The sequence below is a fragment of the Pseudopipra pipra genome, chromosome 4 (genome assembly GCF_036250125.1).
Source record: "Pseudopipra pipra isolate bDixPip1 chromosome 4, bDixPip1.hap1, whole genome shotgun sequence".
NCBI lineage: Eukaryota > Metazoa > Chordata > Aves > Passeriformes > Pipridae > Pseudopipra > Pseudopipra pipra.
In genome coordinates, this window is record NC_087552.1 from 21,887,010 (window position 1) to 21,893,379 (window position 6,370).

The 6,370-nt window shown below is 37.6% G+C and overlaps 1 long non-coding RNA gene across 1 annotated transcript; it reads right to left on the bottom strand.

Moving 5' to 3' along the window:
• Positions 1–221: 221 nt before the first annotated feature.
• Positions 222–3,383, bottom strand: LOC135413844 (uncharacterized). The gene is made up of 3 exons (XR_010430430.1): positions 2,575–3,383; positions 1,363–1,539; positions 222–318 (listed from the first exon to the last, which is right to left on the bottom strand). It is a non-coding gene; the product is annotated as an uncharacterized LOC135413844 (long non-coding RNA).
• Positions 3,384–6,370: the final 2,987 nt, after the last annotated feature.

A 6,370-nucleotide genomic window follows, 5' to 3' on the forward strand; every position in this document is an offset into this window, starting at 1 on the left:
GTATGATTCTGTGACCAATTCTGCTATTCATTATAAAGAAGATAAAATCATTCTGATGTGAGGCATTTTTCTTTTTTTTCCTTCTTTTTTTTTTTTTTTAATCTTGCTTGTTCATCATGTATTTATGTGTTTTGGAAACCACTTTCTGTATGCCCCAGGATATGGGGTGACACTAGTCATGCTTTGTCATTTGAAACAAAGTAAGACTTTTTGGTGTGAAAAGACGCAGTATGTGGACTAGACCCACAGACAAGTGATTGTGGGTTGATGAGCTGCTATCAGCTGAGGTGCATTGAATGACCATGTTATCTTCTTAGCCTGCAGTAAATAGAAAAAAAATGTACTAACATAAGGCTACACGAGAAGAATCTATCTTTTATTAAATGAATAAAATGAGTATTTTATTTGGATGGACTTTTTGATTCTATTTTTTCCCTAAGATCTGAGCTGTATCGTACTTCCCTTCTTACCACTGTAGTCTTTACTTTTAACATGCAAGACAGCTATTCCAGCACAGACATAAAATTAGTTTTGCTCAATGGATTTCTTGTCATGCATGTGCAAAAAGCTTCATTTGCCACCAATTTAAATTTTTGTTTTCCTCTGGTGACTCATTTTGCTGCATCTGTGTTTATTCTGTAACCTGTGGATAAGGGATGTTTTCCTAGCTGGGAGCTGACTTGGCTTTTGCTGATGTCTGCCATGTGTTGGTTTAGTCTTGCATGCAATTCTCTCTTGATTTCTCTAAAGCTCTCACAGTTAGCATTTTCCCAAGGTGCTCCAAACAGATCTTCTGGGAAGCCCTTCAGGTAGAGTTCATCTTCAGGCTTATGTAAGACATAACAGATTCATTGTCCTTTGTAGGAAAGTTTATTTCCTTCCTACAAATATGCATACTTCACTGGTCTGTGATAGATGCCTTATAATTATAGTTCGACTCTTGCTTTATAGATTTTTGGTCACAAAGATTTTACCTGTTTAGGTTTTCTTATATTTTACACTTGTTTTTGGTATCATTTAATTATGTATCTTTTCAATGAGCTTCAGCCTGCAGCACTGTGTTTGTGGATGACAGGAAGAGGCTTATACACCAGAAAGACTAATGACAAAAAGAGGTTAAGTAACTGTATTCTAAGGTAATCTTATAGGTAGTCAATAGCGTGAGTTTGAGAGTTGCTTTTTTATCTATGAGAGACTAAACTTTGTTCAAGTATGCCTGTATGTATTGATGTTGGACTTCTACTTACAGTATAAACATTGTTTGTATGTTTGTTCTTAATATTACTCTAGAAAGGGTAATGGAGGTTGCTTTAATAGGCTTTCTGTGGTATCCTCTCAGACCCTCCCTAAGTGCCCCCTTACCTATGTTAGTATTCAGGAGCTTGTACAGAGAGCTATGAGAAGTCTGCAAGGCTTGCTGCTTTTCAGAAGACATCCCACTGGCAATGCTTCTAGTGGCTTTATTTATAAAGGTACAGAAAGGTTTAAAATATATATAAAATGTACATAAATGAAAACCAATGCATGAAATAGAAACACCTGAAATACAAGAGAGAAGACCAGGTTAGGTTCCTAAGACAGGTAAGCGTTGCTGTGCTCTGACTGGTGCAGTGCACAGGTAAGCGTTGCTGTGCACCCACAAATCAGATCTTGCTGAAGCACAGCTGGTTGGTGCTTGTGAAACCATCTTGACCTATAAGTTAAACAAAACAGTTTGGCACCTCTTTGGACCAAGAGCTGATGGCAGTAGGAGAAAGAGAAATCTTGCTGTTGGCTAAAGTGGGTTTAGTTTTATCTGCTCTGGTCTGTCCTTTTGCTCCAAATTTTCACGGAGTTATAGAGTAGTTTGTGTTGGAAGGGACCTTAAATTCCAGCCTCCCTGTCATGGAGTGGTTTGCCTAGCCTTCACCCGTTTTCTTTTCATTCTCAACTTTTTCTCAACAAATAATATCTGGAGTTGAACTATTTAAAATTTCTCTCTTTTATGTCTTATTAATAGAGAAGGCATTTATTTCTGCTCTTGTGAAAGCTGAAATTGTGTTCCACATGTATCCCTGGGCAAATAGAGAGCCTATTCTTTCCTGAGAAGGTGGAATCATTTTAGGAATTAATGGGAGATTTACCCAAGCAAAGACTGTAAAATTGACCCCATGTCTTGCAATCGCTTATATCAAGTAGTAAATTAGTAGGTCATGTTTCACCTGGCTGATATCTAGATCTGTACTTTTTACTATTAAGTTGCTGTTGGTTATTGATTATTGGAGTGCAATCTGTGTTAAGTTGTGGCATTTAAGACAAAACAGTATCAAGTACAAAAAGACTTGTGGGATGTAAAATTATTTAATCTTTAACATTTTCTTAGGAACAGCTAGTATGTTTCTCTCCTCTTGGACTACTGCAATGGCAGGATTATCCTGAAAATTATTTTAATATAGTTCATAAAAATGAACAGTATTTTTTCTCATTTTTCCACTCTCCTTTTTTGTGGCTGTTTGGGTCATTCAGCAGTTGCTTCTACGCATCAGGACCTCACATGATTACAAACTTAATCTCATGGTAGACTGGTTTACTTACCTCTTCATACTTAGCACTTGCTACTTTATTAGAGGCTGCTTGTGGCTTTGTCTCTTCCTTTGCTACTAACGTGCTTCAGCGTGAAGTGTTCGTGTGTAGATAAGTCACTCCATGCTGTTATAATTCAATGACATGATAGGGATGATAGATTTCTTGCTGAAATGAAATATGAGCTTTATTTACAACCTTCCCTCCAAAGGTTCTGATTAAGATGCTTCAGTACAAATCCATTTTTCAGAGTCTTTACGTTCCTCCATTTAAAACTGCCTTGATAATGCTGTGTGCACTAAGAACCTGTGTCAGCGTTGATGCAAATTTTTTCTTTAAAGGACTGTGTGTATGCATGAACTCTGTAAGCAAGCATGTATCACATAAGTTTATGGAACAAGAGGAATTCTCTCTGTGTCTGCTTCACTGCAGTGTGCATTTGAAATATTATTTGGGAGTCCAAAGGACCTCTGGCTCTTCACAGCTGGAGCAGACTAACTGTAGAGCAACTGTGACTGTGGATGCAATGCTGCCAGATAATTCTCTGTGGGTTTATGAATGTGCATATCACCCCTCTCACATGACTATGTGCACAGATCACATTTCTGCTGTATATTGGCTACCTCTAACAACTGAAGGAGTTCTTAAGTGCCTGCTGTTTAAAATGCCTCTCACCAAATTGCTTGTCAGTCACTGTAAAAAAGAGCAGTTATTTCGACTAGTACCAAACCCTTTCCACATACAAACACTGCTTCTCTCCCAGTCTGCACATTACTCTACAGTGCACAGACCCAGTCAGGCAGGCTAATTCCAAAATGAGAGGAAAAAGGCAATCCTGATTACTCTTTTCTTCTGCATTTTCAATGCAGACTTTCTCATAGGCTTTGGGCCTGGAAATATATATGATTATATATATATAATAATTCTACTTCCTACAGCATCAACTCTGAGTATTGTTGATAGGGATATATTCTTGAAAGGGACATCACCTGTTGGGCAGAGAGTCTCAGCAAGTGGTATCAAACCCAATGAAATTCTCTGAGCCTTCTCTAGCTCTTTTTACTGTCAATGCTGCTATACTCTCAGTGATCAATTTTTGTCAAAGACCTTGTCAAGTAACCAACCAGAAAATATCATCTGCAGACCCCCAGTCTGTTCTTGAGGGTACTAGAGAGCTGGAGTGAAATGCAAAATACTCATATGCTTGGCATCTAAATCCAGGTTGTGTTCATTGCCAAAGATATAGCTATAGCTGTTGACTTAGCTTGGTAAGGATAAAGATAAGACAAGTCAAGAACAAAGGAAAGTGCCAGTGCCAAATAGTTCTGCAACTCGCAAAATAATTTGCTTTATAACAGTCTTAGTATTTTAGCATTTTTATGGCGAAAGTGAGCCATTCTAATTGATTATATATTATAATATATTCCTGTAAAGGCACTTTCCAGTAGAGAAAGACTTGGGAAGTACAAAAAAAATCCCAAACCTATCAGCCTGAACCCTAGTGAATGTCTACAGGTCATATCCTGGTGTTGTCATAGTCTATAACACATAGCCTTTCAGATTTGTACAGCTTGGCCACAGCAGGCAGTTCAGAACCTGAAAGGAAAGAATATTCCCAGTGAAAGCTGTGTAGCTGTGCTGTGAGACTCTGGAGTTTATACATGCTGCCATAGTTAAGCTCTTACATTTTGCTACTGTTCCCAGGATAGATAGGATGACTTTGTACAGACTGTGCATTAGGAGATTATCTTTTACTTGCAGCGAAAGCAAACTAGGTTCCCATATAAGAATCCCCAAAGAATGCCCTAAGAAAGGTAATGACAAATACTGCTGGTGTGAGAACTGAGAATATACAGCATTTGGGAAGAGTAAACCTACTGGCTTTTTTTCCTTTTAGCCTTATCTGAAATATGAAGAAGATCTGTTAAGAGACTCTTGCCTACTCAGATACGTGAAGACCCTAGAGGTGTTTGGAAATTGAGAAAATCTGACACCTTAAACCTAGCAAAAGAAACTTTTAAATTTAATGAGAGTGAACAATGCTTGTATGAAAAAGTGTCTGTTTTTCAATAGAGAAATATAAGTTTAGAAAGCAGTTAATTATCAGTAACTCTTTTGGGCATAGGATTGCTTAGTATAGTGAAAAAGTTTAGGTGAAATTTCCTACAGCTTTAAACCTCCAGAGCCACTTATATAACCTATGAGGCAAAAGAGTAAAATTCCTAGTCTTTAAGTTTTACTCACATCATGCAACAGCTGACTCTAAGTAGCCTTGCCATCAGCTGGAATTCATTAAAACCTTGATTTTGGGACCAACACACATACCACACCTCCACCCACCCATTCCCCTTAAATATAAGATATCTCAGTGTGGAACTGTTGCAGGCACCCTAGTGCTGAAGATATGGTGGTCTAAACATTGGTAAGAGAAAATCTTTATAATTTCTAGGTAGGGAAAATAGCAAGTTTTGATAAATAAGCACTGATTGGGGACCTTTCTGAGCTCTTTTATAAGGTTGTAAGCTCAACTCCAGAGCTGTAAATCTGAATCTCCTTTGCAGATAAGTGCCTACGCCCCCTTTCAGAATGGGGCAAACTCATGGGGTGTGATGTGTATCTTTGAATCCCTCAGTTAAGTTATTTGGCTGGAGCTGCTCCACAAGATACAGGACTTTCATAGAGACTTGCTATAAAATAATCAAGGTCAGATTTGGGTAAAGCTAAGCTAAATGCTAATCAGACTGCTGATAACTGCTCAAAGGGACCATAAGACACCTAGCAGTGGAAAGGGAATGGAGAATGAGATGGATTATCTGTGCTCCTTTTGCCTTTATTTTGTGTGCCTCCTGACTGTAAGCAGCCTTAACGTTATTGGATGAATTTCATTTATTTTAACTTTGCTCTTAGGATGTCAAAACTCCTTGGTGTGTGGGGTTTTTTTGTGTGTGTGTGTGGGTTTTTTTGGGTTTTTTTTTGGTTTTTTTTTTTGTTTGTTTGTTTGTTTGTTTGTTTTCTGTTCCTGATGAAAAGCCTTTCAAGGATCTCATAACTAGATGCTGAGTAATCAGGTCATAGACATTTGTGTATATGCCTAGAAAACAAATTATGATGTTAGATGACTAGTGGAAACATTGATATTTGGCAGAATTGAGGGAGTTTGGAGCTGTTTTTCTCTACCTGATTGACTTCAAAAGGTTAGGCTGAGTTAATTTCAGCTTTTTGCTGTGCTACTGAGGAAACAACAGTGGTCCCCACTGAGGAACTGCTGTAAAGATTAGACTTTCTAGTCTGTATATTCTTGTCAGTGACTGATACCTTTAAAGAATTTTTTTGGAAGATGTGCTTGTGTTGTTCTGACATAATGTCAATTTTATATAGATATATAAATATTTTTTACAATACACCAACACAACCAAAAACAACAACCCACAAAACCTCAGGAAAGTAGGAAGCAAGCTTTTGATGTTTCTTTATAACTCTGAGATAAATTGGAGTATCAGAAGTGTATGGTAATTATAAATGAAACTTTATCTGTCTTTGATGCCCCCCCTACACCAAGTTAAGATAACTTACATAAGATGATCTCCATGTACTGTCAGTAACAACAGAAATTTAGAGGAATGAGACGAAGTGTTAGCAAGATACAGTGTAATTTTTCTAACTCAGTATCAAGAAAAAAGGTAGAAGAAAAATAAAAATACTGTAGAACTTGCCTTTACGTTTAGGATTTATCACAAGCAGGTGACCGTATAACAACTTGAAGGTGATCTACAGTATGGACTATGGAATAAATAGCGCTACGGGGTCC